Below are 20,143 nucleotides of genomic sequence, written 5' to 3'. Positions count from 1 at the left end.
TGAAGTATTAATTCAACACCCAACCACAGATAGCCTCCTTGACCCCAAATGGACCCAACTCATTCCCTGGTTATCCTCTTCCCATTGATATGATTGTAGAATATCTTGGGATTTCCCCTACTTTTACCAACCAGGGTTTTCTCATATCCCCTCTTTGCTCTCCGAATTGCTTTCTTAAGCTCCATCCTGCACTTTCTGTACTTCACTAATGCCTCCATTGATTTGCTTCCCTTGTAATTGCTAAAAGCCTCTCTTTTCCTTCTCATCATATCCCAAATACCTTTGGTGATCTCTGGGCTGGTTACTCCTTCTTATCACCCTTGAGGGAACATGTTGGGCCTGTACTCTCCCATTTCCTTTATGAACGCCCCCAAGTGCTCTGCTGTAGGTTTCCTCACAAGTGACTCTTCCCAGTCTACCTTAGTTAGGTCCTGCCTTATTTTACTAAAATCCGCTCTCCCCTAATCCAAAACCTTTTTTTGCAACTTGCCTATCTCTTTGTCCATTACAAGCTTAAATTATATTGTGTTGTGGTCGCTATCACTAAAATGCTCCCCCATCAACATCTCAACCACCTGTCCGGCTTCATTCCCCAGAATTAGGTCCAATTCCCTTGTTGGACCCTCTACATATTGACCTAAAAGGTTCTCCTGTATACATTTTAAGAACTCCACTTCATCTAACCCCTTAACACTATAAAAATTCCAATTAATGTTGGGAAAGTTGAAATTACCTAATATAATTACCCTTTTGTTATTATTTTTACACAAGGGGGGCACAATGGTGCAGTGGTTAGCACTGCTGCCTCGAAGTAGTCCCCGTCCCGGGTCACTGTCCGTGTGAAGTTTGCACATTCTCCCCGTGTCTGCGTAGATCTTTTAATATTACCTTACTTAATACATATATTACTCTTTTGAACCAGCTGAGTTGTTGAAATGAGCAGTAGTCTTCTTGTAAAGATAAATTAATTTATTGAGTAATATGAATAAATATTACTCAACTAGTAAAATAAAGAAACAATTGTAGAGATGACTAATTAAATTATACAATACAATGCTTTGATAACAAATAACTTCTCTCTCTAGCTTTACTATGTCTGTTCCCTCTGCACTCCTGATAAACACTCCAACAGAAAGTGTGGCAAAGCTTTTAATATAGGTCCTCATAGTGAGACATCTACTGTTCAATTGCCTGTACTAGCATTACATATATTTATCATGTATATTGATCTACCAAGATCACTACATCCCCCTTTTTAAAATATTTTCTTTCAAATATTAAAAGAAAATTTTACATTTGAAATGCAGTAATTACATAATACAGCAATTGCTAGAATTATATAAAAGTTCACAAATTTAGTCAATTTGATCTTCTTCATTTCCTTGTCGATTTTCTTAATTTCAAAGGTGATGAAGAAGTTTTAATGTCCTTGTTGCTTGTCAGATTGGAATGTAGTTGTTGTTCGACTTGCTTTGAAATTGTGTGACGTAAGTCAAGATGAGGAAAAATCTGTGTTTGATCTTTGACTTGAAGGTGATCATGACGATTTCTTCTATAGCTGTTGCCATCTGAAGTTTTAATCAGATAAGATCTGGGAGAGAATTGCCTAATGATGTGAGCAATGTCAGACCAACCTCTTTCAGGAAGTCTGAATCGAACAGTATCATTTTCTGTTAGAATTGACAAATCTTTTGCATGTAGATCAAAATACTGCTTTTGTTTCAGTCTTTGTTACTGAGGTTTCTTCACAGCAAAATGTTGTTCAGGATCAGGAATATGTAGCTGAGGTAGAGTTGATCTTATGTTCCTGTTAAATAACATCTGAGCTGGAGATAATCCTGACGATAAAGGTGATGCTCTGTAATTAAGTAGTGTTAGACAGAAATCAGATTGTGAATCTTTTGATTTGCTCAGTAACTTTTTAATTATATGGTTGCCTTTCTCAACATTGCCATTTGACTGAGGGAAATGAGGACTTGAAGTGATGTGTTCAAAATTGTAAATTGTTGAAAATTCTTTCCACTCATAACTAGAAAAAGATGGGCCATTGTCAGACATGACGGTACAAGGAATACGATGCCTGGCAAATATTTCTCTGCATGCTTTGATTACAGCATTGGATGTAAGATCATTCAACTTCATGACTTCTGGAAAATTTGATTAATAGTCAATGACTAAAATATAATCCTTACCAACTGAATGAAATAGATCGATACCCACTTTCACCCATGGTGACGTAACACTGTCATGTTGTTGTAATGGTTCCTTGCATTGTTGATTCTGATGTGTTTGGCATATCGAACATGATGATATCGAATCAGATATATCTTTGTCTATACCTGGCTAATATATTGATTGTCTGGCTCGGTGTTTACATTTCTCTATGCCCAGATGACCTTCATGAAGTCGCGTAAGCATTTCTGACTTCATGGTGTCTGGAATGATGATTCAATCTTGTCTCAGCAAAATACTATCCAAGATAGTCAGTTCAGACTGTGTGCTCTGGTATTGTGGACAATGACCTTTGGGCCTTCCATGTTGTAACTGATGTGTAACTTTGGTCAAAGCGGCATCTTTCTGTGTTTCTGTTCGAATTTGTTTAAGCTTTGAATCAGAGGCTGGAAGTAACTCTCTGAAAAGTTGCAGGTGAGAATCAATGTCATTTATTGATTCCTCTTGAAGAATATCAGTGTTGATGGATCTGGATGGAGCATCAGCTGTGACTAAATCTTTACCTGGAGTATATATAAGATTAAAATCATATCTGCGCAATTTCATCATTAGTCTTTGCAGTCTTGGTGTCATCTCATTTAAATTATTTTCAATGATGTGGACGATGGTCTGTCTCTACAGTAAATCTGGGTAAGCCGTAAACATACTCGTGGAACTTGGAGATTCCAGTCACAAGTCCAAGACACTCCTTTTCAATCTGGGCATAGCTACACTCAGTTCCAGTCATGGATCTTGATGCGTAGGCGATGGGACCCCCAGGCATTGAAATGGTCTTGTTGAAGTAGAACTGCACCTATGCCACTTTTACGAGCATCAGTTGAAATTTTGGTGTGCCTGGTCGGGTCAAAGACGGACAAGCTGGGAGCTTTTATCAACTGTTGTTTCAGATCTGTCCCTTCTTTAGTATAACTCTGAGTCCAGTTGAAATCAGTATTCATTCTGATCAGCTGATGCAATGCCATTGTTCTACTGGAAAGATTCTTGATGAACTTCCCTAGAAAGTTGACAAATCCTAGAAAGCGTAAGACTGCTTTCTTGTCTTGCGGTATTTGCATTGACTTGATGGCTAGTACTTTGGCTTCGTCCGGCTTGATACCATTGGCTGTAATGTTGTCACCTAAGAATTTCAAAGAAAAGGCGGCAAACATACATTTATTGGTTCAGCTTCAAACCGTAGTCGTGTATTCTCTTGAACACTTCTCTAAGACGATTCATGTTTTCTTCTGATGTTGTACACCAGATGATTATGTCATCTACATAAACACGAACACCTTCAATGTTCTCTGTCATTTGTTCCATTGTACGATGAAATATTCTGATGCAGAAATAATTCCAAAGGGCATTCTGTTGAAACAATACCTCCCGAAAGATGTTTTGAAGGTACAGAGAAGCTTGCTGGAGTCATCAAACTGCATCTGCCAAAAACCTTGCGAGGCATCAAGTTTGGTAAAAATTTTGGCATTGGCCATTTCTGATGTGATTTCCTCTCTCTTTGGTATTGGGTAGTGTTCTCTTCTAATATTATGATTGAGATCCTTAGGATCCAAACAGATTCTAATGTCACAGACTAGGAAGCTAACCCAGTCAATCGGTTGTGTTACCTTTGATATTATTCCTTGCGATTGCAATCTTGTTAGTTCAGCCTTCACTCTGTCTCTGAGAGGAGCAGGTACATGTCTTGGTGGATGTATCACAGACTTGGCATCTTTTTTCAAAAGTATCTTGCACTGATATGGTAGTGTTCCCATGTCTTGAAATACATCAGAGTATTCATGTAAAAGTTGCTGGATGTCTTCTTTACGTGCAGCTGATTCACAAGTATTGAGGAAAATCCTTTGAAAGAGCTGCAAGTCCTTAGAGGCTTGAGCACCCAATAGTAAAAAATGATTATCATCCACTATCTTGAATCTATTTGTTTGTGAGTGCCCCGATTGGTGGCACTCAAATAACACGATCCATGTGATACAATTGGATTGCTATTATAATCTTTTAAAGAACACTCTGGAGGAATTATGTCATGGTGACTTTTAATATAGATAAATCTTTGGAATTAAGAAGATTCGCTGAAGACACCAGTGTCTAATTTGAATGAAATTGGAACATTATTAATACAGACAGTAGTCATCCATCCGTTGCTGACAACGTTGACTTCTTGGTCTTTTGTTGTTTGAAGATCCTTTTTATTTTCATGTGGAACTTTTTGTGCTGCTTGGGGATTCTTTTTGCTTGCTTGCAGAGACGTCTGCGTAGTTCCTCAACCACTCCAACGAAGAAAGCATTTTCTAACGATAAAATATCATCATCTTGTGTGAAATCTTGTTGAGTATTGATTTTGTCATGTGAGAGTACCTTTAAGAAATGGGTATTCAGCAAATAGCTGTAGTGAGTGTACGTTTAAGAAATAGGTGTTTGTCAAATGGCTGCAGTGATGTCAGAGAGTGGGTGGAGCTGGGCTGTCTGTCTGCTTTTACTTTGCTTTGAACAAAAGCTGGTGTGTGTCTGTGTGTTTTAGTTTTGATTTTTTGAGAGCTGGATAGCTGCAGGTAAAGCAAGCAGCTGTATAAGAATCTCTCTCTGCAATGTAAAAACTGTCTCCAGATCATTTGAGGATTTCAAAGTGATAACTGCTCTCAGTATAGAATTTGAATCTGATCTCTGTGTTAAAGAGGGTATTTGTCTTATGGATGTTGCAAGGAAAGATTAAGGGTTACTTATAGAATATTGTACCTGTGGGGATTATTGGTGTTGATAGTTGTTAAGATGTTTACTGTGGGTTTATAAAGTGTTAACTGGATTTCATAGAATAAACATTGTTTTTGTTTTAAAATACTTTTAGCTCTCTGTTGCAGCACATCTGTAAAGTGGGCCCTTGTGCTCCCCATAAAAAAAATCTATTTAAAGTTATGGGTCAGGTGAACTCCATGATACACTTTGAAGTTCTCTAAACCCTGGCCCGTAATAATTTGTTCAACCTTGTAAACAGCTCTCACATTGTCGTTCTTTATATGTGCAGGAGGAGGATAACTTGCAGATGATTGACACCGAGAAGCATAATGGTTGAGCTTGAAACATTTCAGACAGCGTTTTCCAAAAGCAGGGCATTGTCCCTTTAAGTGGGCGTGACCACACCTGTGACGCATCATCACGTTGTCGTTGTGACGTATGTTTGACGTTCGCGCATGCGCAGACCTCTTTTTCGATGTCTCGCATTTCTATGCGTAGTGTGCATGTCCCGAGCTTGAGAATGCGTGCGCTGCATAGCTGCTGTTCCGAACAGTCTTCTGTGCTGACTGCGACACCAGTTTGATTTTTTCTGACTCGTGGAATACTTTCACACCTTTTTCCTTGGGATAAATTCTAAATACTGACTTTTGGGCTGTTCACTGTAGGTGCATTTCTCTATCACGATTTCCAACATTAAATCATTTTGCCGAATTAAAGCTTCTCGTACAGTATCATCAGTAACTCAATAAACAATTTGATCTCTTACAAGAGAATTATGAAGATCCGCACAGTTGCAGGTTTGAGCTAAGAGTTTGAGATCTGTAATGAAGTTATTCACCAGTTCACCAACTTTTTGAACTCGCTTATGAAACCAGAATCTTTCTAAAATTTCATTAGTTTGCATCTTGCAACGGCCATCGAATTTCGCGATAATTTGTTCAAACTTCAACTTATCTTCATCAGCAGCAAAGTTAAATGAATTATATATTTCAATTGCTTGCTGTCCTGCCAGGTACAGAAGCAAAGCGATTTGTCTTGCATCAGACACAGCGTTTAAATCACCAACTTCCAGGTGGAGTTGAAATTTAAATTCAGATTACCAGTAGTTTTTAGATGTCTGGGGGCTTGCACTTGGTCCATAAATACTCTATTTTTGTTGAGGATTCCGAAGTTGCGATGACTTCTCTAGTCGAATAGTTGATTCAGATTTTTCTTCTTTTTTGGTTAAATTTCTTTACTAGTCTTTCTTAAAAGCCTAATTTATGCTGGTGCCATATTATATTACCTTACGTAATACATATATTACATTTTTGAACTAGCCGAGTTGTTGAAATGAGCAGTAGTCTTCTTGCAAAAATAAACTAATTTATTGAGTAATATGAATAAATATTGTGAGTTCTTTTACTTAATACTCAACTAGTAAAACAAAGAAACGATTGTAGAGATAACTAATTAAATTATACAATACAATGCTTTGATAACAATAACTTTTTCTCTTTCTAGCTTTACTATGACTGTTCTCTCTGCACTCCTGATACACACTCCAACAGAAGGAGCGGGAAAGGTAATAATATAGGTCCTGATAATAAGAGATCTAGTGTTCAATTGCCTGGACAAGCATTACATATATTGATCACGTATATTGATATACAGAGATCACTACAGGTCTCAGCCCCACAACCCAAAAAGATGTGCAAGGTAGGTGGATTGGCCACCCTAAATTGCCCCTTAATTGGAAAAACATGATTGGGTACTCTAAATTTATTTTTAAAATATATATTTTTACACACCTCCATGAATTGCGCATATATTTGTTCCTCAATTTCCCGCTGATTATCTGGGGTCTATAAAAATCACCTAGCAATATGACTGTCCCTTTTTTATTCCTAAGCTCTACCCACAAAGCATCATTTGATGCCCTCTTCAAGAAGTCTCTCCTTACTGCTGTAACTGATTCCTTAACTAAAATCCTGGAGTCACGTGACAACCACAGTAGCACCTATCTACTACCCTGACTATAGAATCCCCGATTACATTTGTGTTTCTTCTCCTCCCCTCCTCCTGTACAGACCGGTTGCTTGTGGTGCCAGAAGCTTGTCTCTGTCCGCACTTCCTGGGGTATCCAGCACCCTTCATCAGCCTCCAAATAGAATACCAATTTGTAAGCAGGATCCCAGGGGACTCCTGAACAACCTGCCTGTTTCTTTTGGACTGCCTGGTGGTCACCCATTCCCTTCCTTCCTCAAGTCCCTTCAGCTGTGGTGTGACCACCTCTTTAAATATCCTATCCACGCTGCTCTCAGACTCGCGGATGCTCCACAGTGTCTCATTAGTGGCCATTTGACCTCAATGCTAAAAGGCAAACACAAAATAAACAATCCAAACTAAATTTCTAAATCAAATTATGCCATTTTGTGTAAAAATATCAACTATGCATTTGCTTAGTGCCTGTCTCCCATGTGCCTTCCCCATATTTGTCCAGCCATGCAGTGCTACCCAGTGGCTGCAGAACGGCCGGTGTCAGGATACTGACTTTCAGTGGGGGAGACTGCAGATGGCCTTGGAGTACAACTTCGAGCAGGTCTGGTCCCAAAAGGCCCAGATGTGGACTGAGGATCTCAGCATTGATAACAGCTGTCTGGCCTGACAGATGACAGCAACGGCAGTGGTATAGTGGCAGTGGTGAGAGGTCGCATGCTGTCATCCTGAGATGAGACAATGGGTTCCTGCTCCAAGGAGCCACGGCCACTCCCTGAGAGCAGCATCTCAGCATCTCTAGTAATCTGCTGATAGACAGAATGCTCGACTGCTATAACACCGTACAAGCCCCTTTGCACAATGCAATCCACTGCAGTCTGAACTTCCATTCCAACAATCAAACTTCTGGTGGAAACTGTTATGCTGCACTGAAAGTTGAGACATTGGCCATTAAATACTGCAGCATGGTTGGGTCCCCAAGTATGTTGATACAATTGGCTACCACTTTCATGTTGGACAGGATGGGCTCCGGGTTCTATATAAAACTCTGCATCTAGTCGATGCTGGATTCCTCCATACCACCTACATTCACTACAGACCTTCTAGCAGGTCTGTCAATGCACCAAGCATTTTATTGTGCCTACACATTGTGGTGATATACATCACTGTAAGTACACAAAGGGTTAATGTACATACACTACACCTAGCTAGACACTAGAGGGAGCACCAGAGACATGACACACAGACAGTCAACCAATTGGTCAGTAAGATAGGACACGACCAATGGGCAGTCACGATACACACAGAGGTGACACTACCACAGGAGGGAATTACATCAACCCATATAAAAGGACACATCACACATGCTCAGTCTCTTTCCAGTGGAGACTCTCAGTGAGTACAGACACAGGGTTGATTGAGCATCACACCCACCACATGGATTGTAGCAGACTGGTTAGTCAGTCTGAGCAGCTATAGAAGGATTAACAGTAGCGTCGAATCCAAGTAGGAGAATTGTTAATAGTTTAATAAACGTGTTAAAACTATCTCCAAATCTGAACCTTCCTTTGTCAGAGTGCACATCAAGGAAGTAACTTATGCTACGACAAGAGCATAACAAAACACACATCAGCCAGCGTCTGGACCATGCCAGATCAATGTGCTCCTCTGAGCCCTTCGCAGCAGAATTTCTGTGCAACTGCCCCCTCCAGTGAGCTGGCACCTGTGTTATCCTTGCCTTGTGCCCTGGCAACAGATTACTCATTCCCTATGTTTCACCACATGCAGATTCCGCCTGTACGATATCCTCTAAAGTATGCGTGGTGTCAGTATTTGAGCTGGTGACTGTGAGATTGAATTCCAGGTGCTGTATCTTCATCACCACTCACTCCTTAGTGTTCCTCCACTGCCTGAAAGGAGAAAGATATAAGAACGATTGTAGTGAGGGGAAGGGGGAAAGTAAGAAATGAATACTTTCACTGCCTGCAGCTGTAAATCAGAGGAGATTGTGGGATAGGGGGAGGAGGGATGTGTGAAAAAGGATTACTTGTGACTGTACCATCACCTTTGATGGTTCCAGCATCTTCATGGTAAGGATAAGTAACCTTGCCTGTTTCCCTCCAGTTAACTCCTGCTGCCTTTAGATGTGCTGCATGAGAGAGTGAAGTATGACAGGAAGCGTGATATAATCTGTTTGGCTGGTATAGCTGTCGTAGTTGAATAGCTGGCAGTGTAAGAAAGATGTGGATGTGAGGCTTGCAGCAATGTGAATTTTATGAAGCACGTGAAAGTCTGGTATGAGTCATGGTGACAAAGATTGTCGATAGGTGAGTGTTGAGGATGATCTTATTGAACAGGCTTGAGGGGCCGAGTGGCCTACTCCTATCTTTGTATGTGATAAATTGAGCAATATCTGAGGCTTGTGGGGCAGCTGGTGGGATATCACAGTTGAAGGTGCATTCACTGACCTTGCCATCCGAATGACGCGCAGAAGCTCTTTTGGCACCATATCCTGGTCCTCAAGATCTGACTCTTGCCATTGACCTCCAAGGCTATTATGAGAATGTTTCAGTAGGGTCTACTGTCTCCTCTAGACACAGTGCATCTTTCTTCCTTTGTACCTTCACCACCAAGGCCTCCAGTGCAGCTTTTGCAAACGTTAGAGCCTACACTCTTCCTTGTTGTGCCATATTCTTGTCTTTCTCAGGTCAGATTCAGTTCTCACTGGCTTCTCAGTACCAGCCACAGTGCACCTTCCTTTAACCAGTGCAGATTAGCTTTAACTGGTGCTCGCCATTCACGCTATTGACCTTTGTTCAGATGTCCAGCCAATCAACAGAATGGTTAGCACTGGATGGATACTGAAATCCTGTAAAGCAGCAGGCGACATGAGGTTGGTTTACTGCCAGTCAAAGGGCATGAGCTACTCGGGGATCGTGATTCCCTCACCTGGTTTTGGGAGCTTTTAAATTCAGTCTGCTAATACTTGGCTGTGCATGTGTTACCTCCAGTCCAGGCTCCATTATGCTTCAACCACACTAAAGGGCTGTGAAAGCTATTCTACCAAAGGTGCACTTTCTGCTGGTGACTCTTCCTGATGGCCGTGATTCCCACAGGTTGCAGCATGGATTACCTCCTCTAGGTTACAGCTAGTGACCGTCCTTGAGATTGCAATCACTTCTTGTCATGATATCCACATTAGCATATCATGGTGCAATCACACACACTGATGGACAGGTAGTTGGACCAACCAACACACACACAACATCGCAGCCAATCACCAGTGAGAGCACACGCACTATAAAACAGGGAACACCACAGTTCCTGCTGATTCTACCAGGAGATAGCTCAGAGCACAGAGCTCACAGCGTGCCACTCAGACATACACCATGTGTTGAGTGCCTCACCAAGATAGTAAAAGGGCTGGGTCCACAGGTTAGCTGGTGAAGCACGAACCTCAGCCAGCAGGTATTAGTTGTTATTGTTTAAGACAATAAAACAGAGTTGTACCACTTACAACCGTATTGGTTCATTTGTGTATCGGAACACCCAACACGACACTTCTGTCATGCTCATTTTCCCACACAACTAAAACTGGGACCTCACTGACATCGAGTCAGATTTTTCTCTTTCTCTAAATAATAAAAGTAAATTACTGCAATCTGAAACCAAAGAGAAAATGCTGGGAAATCTCAGCAGGTCTGGCAGCATCTGTCGGGAGAGAAAAGAGCTAACGTTTCGAGTCCAGATGACCCTTTGTCAAAATTATAAGACAGAGAAAGTGGGAAATATTTATTCTGTGGACATGGAATGAAAGATTATTCATAACCACATAGTCCCATTTTCTCCAAATCAATGGTGTAGCAATGGGTACCCGCTTGGGTCCGATCAACGCTAGCCTTTTTATGGGGTATATAGAACATTCCTTGTTCGAGGCCTACCTGGGTCCCCTCCCACAACTCCTTTACCGGTACATTGATGACTATTTTGGTGCCGCTTCATGCTCTCGCCCGGACCTGGAAAATTAATCAACTTCACTTCCAGTTTCCATCCCTCCATCACTTTCACCTGGTCCAACTCCGACACTTCTCTTCCCTTCCTTGATCTTTCTGCCTCCATTTCCGGCAATAGACTACCTACTAATATCTACTACAAGCCCACTGACACCCACAGCTATCTGGACTACAGCTCTTCGTACCCTACACCCTGTAAGGACTCCATCCCTTTCAGCTCCTTCGCTTCCGTCGCATTTATTCTGATGATGCCACTTTCCAAAATGGTGCTTCGAAAATGTGTTCCTTCTTCCTCAACCGTGATTTCTCACCTAAAGTTGTTGACAGGGCCCTCAACATTGTGCAGTCCATCTCCCGCGCCACTACCCTCACTCCCTCCCCTCCCTCCCAAAACAAGGACAGAGTCCTCCTCGTTCTCGCTTTTCACCCCATCAGCCTCCGTATGCAAAGCGTAATCCTCCGCCATTTTCACCAGCTCCAGCATGATGCCCCCACCAAACACATCTTCCCTTCACTCCCTCTGTCAGCATTCCGCAGAGACAGTTCCCTCCGAGACAATCTAATCCACTCCTCCACCAGCCCAACTCCTCTCCCATCACCCATGGCACCTTCTCATGCAATCGCAAAAGGTGTAACAACTGACCCTTTACCTCTTCCATGCTTAACATCCTTGGCCCAAATCACTTATTCCAGGTTAAGCAGCGTTTCACTTGCACCTCTTTCAATCTGGTCTATTGCATTCACTGCTCCCAATGTGGTCTCCTCTGTATCGGAAAGACCAAAAGCAGACTGGGTGATCACTTTGCTGAGCACCTTTGGTCTGTGCGCATTCAGGACCCTGACCTTCCCATTGCTTGCCATTTTAACACAAGATCCTGCTCCCATACCCACATGTCTGTCCTTGGCCTGCTGCAATGTTCCAGTGAACCACAACGCAAACTGGAGGAACAGCATCTCATCTTCCGGTTAGGCACACTACAACCTTCCGGTCTCAACATCGAGTTCAAAAACTTCAGATGATTAGTTCTACCCCACCTTGACCCATTTGTTTTCATCCTGTCATGATATTCAAACACACATCACAACACACACATCATGATAGACAGACCAACGGACCAATTAGCACACATAACATGACAGCCAATCACAGACAAGAGCAGACACAGTATAAGACAAGAAACACAACACCTCGTGGTCAGTCCATCTGGAGACAGGACAAGGCCAGGACCTCATTAACAAGACACTCACTTGTCACCACGTGCTGAGTACCAAGTCAGATGTGTAAATAACTAGTTGGAATAAAACTGCGTTGTACCAATCGCAACCGTGTTGGTTCGTCTGTACCTCAGAGCACCCAACACCACACATCTCATTTCATTTTAACTGTCTTTTACAATTTCTTTCCCTTTTGTCTTTCTTTATATATATTTATATCCCCCCCATCTCAGTCAACTTTCCTTACCCTTTCTTCCCTTTGCTTCCCCCTTCCCCTCCCCTCACATCTACATCTGTCACAGTTTACCCTCTGATGTTAGTTTCCCTGCTGTTTGGCCTCTCACACCTTTTGTTCTCTCTGGGGACTGCCATTAGCACTCTTTCCCCGTGGTTTCTGTAGCTATTAGCATCCCGTTTCCCTGAGTTTCTGTGGCTGTTATGGGCGAGGCTTTTCATTACCCCAAAATGTATCATGGAGTTCAACCAACCTATCCCTTTAATGGATTTGTTGCTTTTCCGAGCACGAGCTTTTTCCCGAGGTGTGGGATTACAATTATGGACATGTGGGTTTTTAAACACAAAACACTGTTTATTCCATGAACTCAACTTATCATCTTAAATAAACATTGGATCTCTTAACACCCTTACTTCAAAGATAACTCAGAAAATATTGCAACAGTAAATAATTCCTTAAAATGTTCCTTCAAACTTCCAAGAGACTTAACACCTTTAAACAGTATCACATCAGGTTAAACAATATATATATTTTCTGGGGAATGGCAGAGACTGTCGCAAACTGGCTTTCTACCTTTAAACTGCTCTCAGCAAAACCAGCCAGGCACCTTTTAGCTGCTCTCAGCAAAACCAAACTGCAAAACCTGCAGCTCTCTGGAAACACACAGACACGGCTTTTAAACTGAAACTAAAAACCTGCAAAATGGCTGACCTAAAGCCCAGCCCCACCCACTCTCTGACATCACTGTTTTCTTAAAGGTACATTGCTTACACATCCATTTCTTAAAGGCACTCTTGCTTGACAGTGGCCATGACTCATCTTTCATTCTCACTTCACAGTATAAATATTTCCCACTTTCTCTGTCTGTTAGCTTTCACAAAGGGTCATCTGGACTCGAAACGTTAGCTCTTTCCTCTCCCTCAGATGCTGCCAGACCTGCTGAGATTTCCCAGCATTTTCTTTTTTCTCTTTATTACCTGGGCATTGTGCATCAACTGCTATGAGGGAAATCTTACAGAGAGGACCACACACCTATAACAAAACATATCTAATTTTCTTTCCCTTTAAATTAATGGTACTCTGGCAGGGTTCTGTAAACATAGAATCATAGAAAATAGGAACAGAAAGAGGCCATTTGGCCCCTTGAGCCTGCTCCACTATTTATTATGATTGTGGCTGATCATCCAACTCAATAGCCGAATACTGAGAGGCCTAGATAAAGTGGAGGTGGCGGGGATGTTTCTACTTGTAGGAGAAACTAGAACCCGAGGGCACAGCCTCAGACAGAATGGACGATCCTTTAAAACTGAGATGAGGAGGAATTTCTTCAGCCAGAGGGTGGTGAATCTGTGGAACTCTTTGCCGCAGAAGGCTGTGGAGGCCAAATCACAAATTGTCCTTAAGACAGAGATAGATAGGTTCTTGATTATAAGGGGATCAGGGGTTATGGCGAGAAGGTTGGAGAATGGGGATGAGAAAAATATCAGCCATGATTGTTTGGCGGAGCGGACTCGAGGCCAAATGGCCTAATTCTGCTCCTATGTCCTATGGTCTTACGGTCTTATCCTGCAATCCAGCCATATCCATTGATTCCCTTCACTCTAAGTGCTATATCTAACTGCTTCTTGAAAACATGCAATGTTTTGGCCTCAAATACTTCCTGTGGTAACGAATTCTACCAGCCGACCGCTGAGTGAAGAAAGTTTTCCTCATCTCTGTCCTAAATAAGGGCAGCACGGTGGCACAGTGGTTTAGCACTGCTGCCTCTTGGTGCCGAGGTGCCAGGTTTGATCCCGGCCCTGGGTCACTGTCCGTGTGGAGTTTGCACATTTTCCCCATATTTGCGTGGATTTCGCCCCCACACCCAAAGATGTGCAGGGTTGGTGGATTGGCCACGCTAAATTTCCCCTGAATTGGAAAAAAAAATGAATTGGGTACTCTAAATTTATTTTAAAATATAAATAAATAAATCTCTGTCCTAAATGGTCTACCCCATATCCTCAGACTGTGGTCCCTGGTTCTGGACACACCCACCATTGGGAGCATCCGTCCTGCATCCATCCTGTCTAGTCTTGTTAGAATTTTATAGGTTTCTATGAGATTCCACCTCAATCTTCTGAACTTCCGTGAATACAATCCTCATCGATTCAATCTCTCCTCATACATCAGTCCCGCCATCCCAGGAATCAGTCTGGTCAACCTTCTCTGCACTCCTTCTAGAGCAGGAATATCCTTCCTCAGCTAAGGAGACCAAACTGCACACAATGGGGTGATTCTCTGGACCCCCGCCCAGCGACCGGAGAATCCCGCCCGAGGGCAATGGACTTTCCCATTGTCCGCGTCTCACCCATGGCAATCTTGCGGCGGGCGGGGCGGAAGAATTCAACCCATTATTCCAGGTGGCCTCACCAAGGCCTGTATAATTGTAGCACGACATTTCTGCTCCTGTACTCTAAAACCGGAAAGGGCGTATGATCCTCCCTGCATTTCATCCAAACAAACTACCTCAGTATCTCTTTATTCAGTCAGAACTCCCAACTAGAGTGTCAACTTGACACAGTTGCAGCATTCTCAGGCGATATGTATTTGGGGAGGGCTCTACCGCCTACATGAGTTAATCCATTTGGTTCTGTCATTGAAACATCCAATTTTCCTTTTCGTGATTCAAAGTTTTTACCTTCACTGCTCTATCCAGAAGTCTATTCCATTATCAGTTATCTAATTGTGTAAAGAACTTGCTGACATTAATTAGCCTTGAATATGCCTTTTAATAAGTTGAACCGTGCCTGCATGCCCCTGTCGTAGTTTGGTTTGAAATAGTTCTCTGAAAATCCTTTCTCTCCACCATTTATTAGTTTGTTTATGGGGCATCCTTGCAAAGCTGGAAAGCTCAATTTTCTCCGGTAAGACCCAATACCTCAAATCTATGTCACTAGAGATTTCTTTCGTAACTCATCTCGGAATCACTTCCGAGGCCTGAATGTCTTCATGGTGCTCATGAGCCAGACTGAATGCAGCATTCAAGGTGTTCCTGAGCAGAGCACTGTATTATTTGAGCACAACTCCCTTTGAATTGTCTTCGACTGGTTTGGTTGTAGGGTTCAACATTTTGTTTGCCTGATTTGTTGCTGTTCTGTGTGCCAAAAGACTGAGGGTGGGATTCTCCACTCCCACGCCGAAGTGCCCACGCCGTCGTGAACGCCGTCGAGATTCACGACGGCGCGAAACGGCCCCTATCCCGACCGATTCAGGGCCCGATAATGGGCTAGGAGCGGGGCCGCGTCATTTACACGCGCCAGGCCTTGTCGCCACGTAAAGGCGGCGCCGCATACATGATGCGGCCGGCGCCGCATAACTGGCATCACCCGCGCATGCGTGGTTGCCGTCCTCTCCGGGTCCGCCCCGCAAGAAGATGTCAGACGGATCTTGCGGGGCTGCGGAAGAAAGGAGGTCCTCCTTCAGAGAGGACGGCCTGACGATCGGTGGGCACAGATCGCGGGCCAGACCCCATTTGAGGCCCCCCCCGGTGCGGGATCCCCCCCCCCCCCCCCCGCAGGCCGCCCCCCCAGCGTTCCCACGCTGTTCCCACGCTGTTCCCGCCGGCAGCGACCAGGTGTGGACGGCGCCGGGGGGAACCCGCCATTTTGGCCTGGCCGCTCAGCCCATCCGGGCCTGAGACTAGCAGGGGTGCTGGAAATTTGCCATTTTGGGTGTCTTGGGCGATTCTCCGGCCTGCGCCGCGCGGAACTCGACGGAGCCGATCTCGCCACTTGGGAGAATCGCGGGACGGCGTCGGACCAGCGTCGCGGGAAAATTCGGCGACCCAGGCGGTTCTCCCAACCAACGCGGGAGTGGAGAATCCCGCCCTGAGTGTTCAAGCTCTAGCGAAAGGCTTCAGCAAGTTAAACGCCTCCCTGCTGCAGTACTGATGGACTGCTGTATCGTCAGAGGGGTCGCCCTACAGGTGAAATGTTAAACTGATGCCCCGTCTACCTGTTCCATTGGTTCCAGTAGATGTTACCCATGAACCATTGGAAGAATAGGAAGGAGTTTTGGCTTGTGCCTATCAACAACACCATCTTTTTCCACAGTAACTTTATTGTAGTGTAAATGAAAGCCTACTTGTAAATAAAGATAATAAGATTATTATTATTATCAAAAACAGATTAACTGATCATTCATAGAACATAGAACATAGAACATTACAGCGCAGTACAGGCCCTTCGGCCCGCAATGTTGCGCCGACCTGTGAAACCACTCTAAAGCCCATCTACCGATTCCCTTATCATCCATATGTCTGTCCAATGACCATTTGAATGCCCTTAGTGTTGGCGAGTCCACTACTGTTGCAGGCAGGGCATTCCACACCCTTACTACTCTCTGAGTAAAGAACCTACCTCTGACATCTGTCTTATATCTATCTCCCCTCAACTTAAAGCTATGTCCCCTCATGCTAGACATCACCATCCGAGGAAGAAGGCTCTCACTGTCCACCCTATCCAATCCTCTGATCATCTTGTATGCCTCAATTAAGTCACCTCGTAACCTTCTTCTCTCTAACGAAAACAGCCACAAGTCCCTCAGCCTTTCCTCATAAGATCTTCCCTCCATACCAGGCAACATTCTGGTAAATCTCCTCTGCACCCTTTCCAATGCTTCCACATCCTTCCTATAATGCGGCGACCAGAATTGCACGCAATACTCCAAATGCGGCTGCACCAGAGTTTTGTACAGCTGCAACATAACCTCATGGCTCCGAAACTCAATCCCTCTACCAATAAAAGCTAATACACCGTACGCCTTCTTAACAATCCTCTCAACCTGGGTGGCAACTTTCAGGGATCTATGTACATGGACACCGAGAGCTCTCTGCTCATCCACACTGCCAAGAATCTTACCATTAGCCCAGTACTCTGTCTTCCTGTTATTCCTTCCAAAATGAATCACCTCACACTTTTCTGCATTAAACTCCATTTGCCACCTCTCAGCCCAGCGCTGCAGCTTATCTATGTCCCTCTGTAACTTGTAACATCCTTCCGCACTGTCCACAACCCCACCGACTTTAGTGTCATCTGCAAATTTACTCACCCATCCTTCTACGCCCTCCTCCAGGTCATTTATAAAAATGACAAACAGCAGTGGCCCCAAAACAGATCCTTGTGGTACACCACTAGTAACTGGACTCCAGTCTGAACATTCCCATCAACCACCACCCTTTGTCTTCTTCCAGCTAGCCAATCCCATGTCTCCGTATTTTCTGCAGTAGCCTACCGTGGGAAACCTTATCAAACGCTTTTCTGAAATCCATATACACTACATCAACTGCATTACCCTCATCCACCTGTTTGGTCACCTTCTCAACGAACTCAATAAGGTTTGTGAGGCACGACCTACCCTTCACAAAACCGTGTTGACTATCTCTAATCAAATTATTCCATTCCAAATGATTATACATCCTATCTCTTATAAACCTTTCCAAGATTTTGCCCACAACAGAAGTAAGGCTCACTGGTCTATAGTTACCGGGGTTGTCTCTACTCCCCTTCTTGAATAAGGGGACAATATTTGCTATCCTCCAGTCTTCTGGCACTATTCCTGTAGACAAAGATGACTTAAAGATCAAAGCCAAAGGCTCAGCAATCGCCTCCCTAGCTTCCCAGAGAATCCTAGGATACATCCCATCCGGCCCAGGGGACTTATCTATTTTCACACTTTCCAGAAATGCTAGCACATCTTCCTTATCAACCTCAAGCCCTTCTAGTCTAGTAGCCTGAATCTCAGTATTCTCCTCGACAACATTGTCTTTTTCCTGTGTGAATATTGATGAAAAATATTCATTTAGCACCTCTCCTATCTCCTCGGATTCCAAGCACAACTTCCCACTACTGTCCTTGACTGGCCCTACTCTTACCCTAGTCATTCGTTTATTCCTGACATATCTATAGAAAGCTTTAGGGTTATCCTTGATCTTACCTGCCAAAGACTTCTCCTGTCCCCTCCTGGCTCTTCTTAGCTCTCTCTTTAAGTCCTTCCTAGCTAACTTGTAACTCTCGAGCGCCCTAACTGAACCTTCATGTCTCATCTTTACATAAGCCTCCTTCTTCCTCTTGACAAGTGTTTCGACTGCTTTAGTAAACCACGGTTCCCTCGCTCGACCACTTCCTCCCTGCCTGACAGGTACATACTTATCAAGGACACGCAGTAGCTGTTCCTTGAACAAGCTCCACATTTCCATTGTGCCCATCCCCTGCAGTTTTCCTCTCCATCCGATGCATCCTAAGTCTTGCCTCATCGCATCATAATTGCCTTTCTCCCAGATATAACTCTTGCCCTACGGTATATACCTATTCCTTTCCATCAGTAAAGTAAACGTAATCGAATTGCAGTCACTATCACCAAAGTGCTCACCTACCTCCAAATCTAACACCTGTCCTGGTTCATTACCCAGTACCAAATCCAATATGGCCTCGACTCTCGTTGGCCTATCTACATACTGTGTCAGGAAACCCTCCTGCACACATTGGACAAAAACGGACCCATCTAAAGTACTCGAACTATAGCGTTTCCAGTCAATATTTGGGAAGTTAAAGTCCCCCATAACAACTGCCATGTTGCTTTGCTCCTATCCAGAATCATCTTTGCAATCCTTTCCTCTACATCTCTGGAACTTTTCGGAGGCTTATAGAAAACGCCTAACAGGGTGACCTCTCCTTTCCTGTTTCTAACCTCAGCCCATACTACCTCAGTAGACGAGTCCTCATCAAACGTCCTTTCTGCCACCGTATTCATCTAATGGTTACTTGTTACATGGTTTCCATGTTCACTTACATGAGAACCATCATGGCACCTTACAGTATTTTACTGTGATGTGCTTTGGCACCTTCTGACAAGTACAACGCAAATCTTTAGTTTCTGATTTTTGTACTCAGAACCAAATGTTTTTTGAACTTCAAAATTCAAGTGCCCTACCCGATCAAGCTCTAATCTCATCGATAGTGCCACGTTGTATGTCAGAATGTGAAAGATAAATGTGCACCACTTTACCTGAAACTTGCTCTTTGTGTGCAACTGATCTCCCCCACTGCCAGCCCACCCTCCCTCCCTTCGGAGATATCCTAGTGGTTTCAGACTGCTGCACTTTGTTGCTGCTTATCAGTACTGGAAGTCGGAAAATACTGTCTTATAACAATTTGCCGCAGAACGCATTAATGGTCTTATAGATGACTAACATTTCCCACAGAATGAACAGTACGCCTCTCCCCACATCCCCCACTCACCAACATCAAAAAGTTAATTGCATTCCCTCCAATTATAACAGCAAGGCCCAAGCTTACACAAGCGCTACTATCTCCTCAAAAGCTGATATCGCACACAGCATTTACACACTGACAGAAACTGTCTTGTGACCTGGTCTACACTTCCTTCTATTGGTTCTTTTTTAATTCCAAGACTTTGACTCCCTTTGCCTCTTCTCTCACTCTCTGCATGCGCTCTCTCCTTCTCATTCTATGTTCTCTTTTCTTCTCCTCTCTGCTTCCTCCCTCATACTCTCATCGACCTTTCAATCTCTCCCTGCCCTTATTTTCCCTAAATTCCATCCTCTACCAATTTACATCACCCTTCTCTTGCTAGATCTTAAAATCTGACACAGATTCACAATGACAGGTGAATAACTTGCCAAAAACCTTAAATTTGCAGGATCTCTGACAAAAGGAACATTTGATAAGCAAACAACACAATTCAAGCA

The 20,143-nt window shown here is 43.5% G+C and overlaps 1 protein-coding gene across 6 annotated transcripts in view; it reads right to left on the bottom strand.

Annotated features, from left to right (window-relative positions):
* The window catches only part of myrf (myelin regulatory factor), a 473,200-nt gene that overhangs the window by 135,364 nt on the left and 317,693 nt on the right, over window positions 1-20,143 (bottom strand). The gene's annotated exons all lie outside the window — the stretch shown is intronic.

This window comes from Scyliorhinus torazame, chromosome 10, assembly GCF_047496885.1.
Source record: "Scyliorhinus torazame isolate Kashiwa2021f chromosome 10, sScyTor2.1, whole genome shotgun sequence".
NCBI classification, from domain to species: domain Eukaryota; kingdom Metazoa; phylum Chordata; class Chondrichthyes; order Carcharhiniformes; family Scyliorhinidae; genus Scyliorhinus; species Scyliorhinus torazame.
This window is presented reverse-complemented; position numbering and strand designations above follow the sequence as displayed.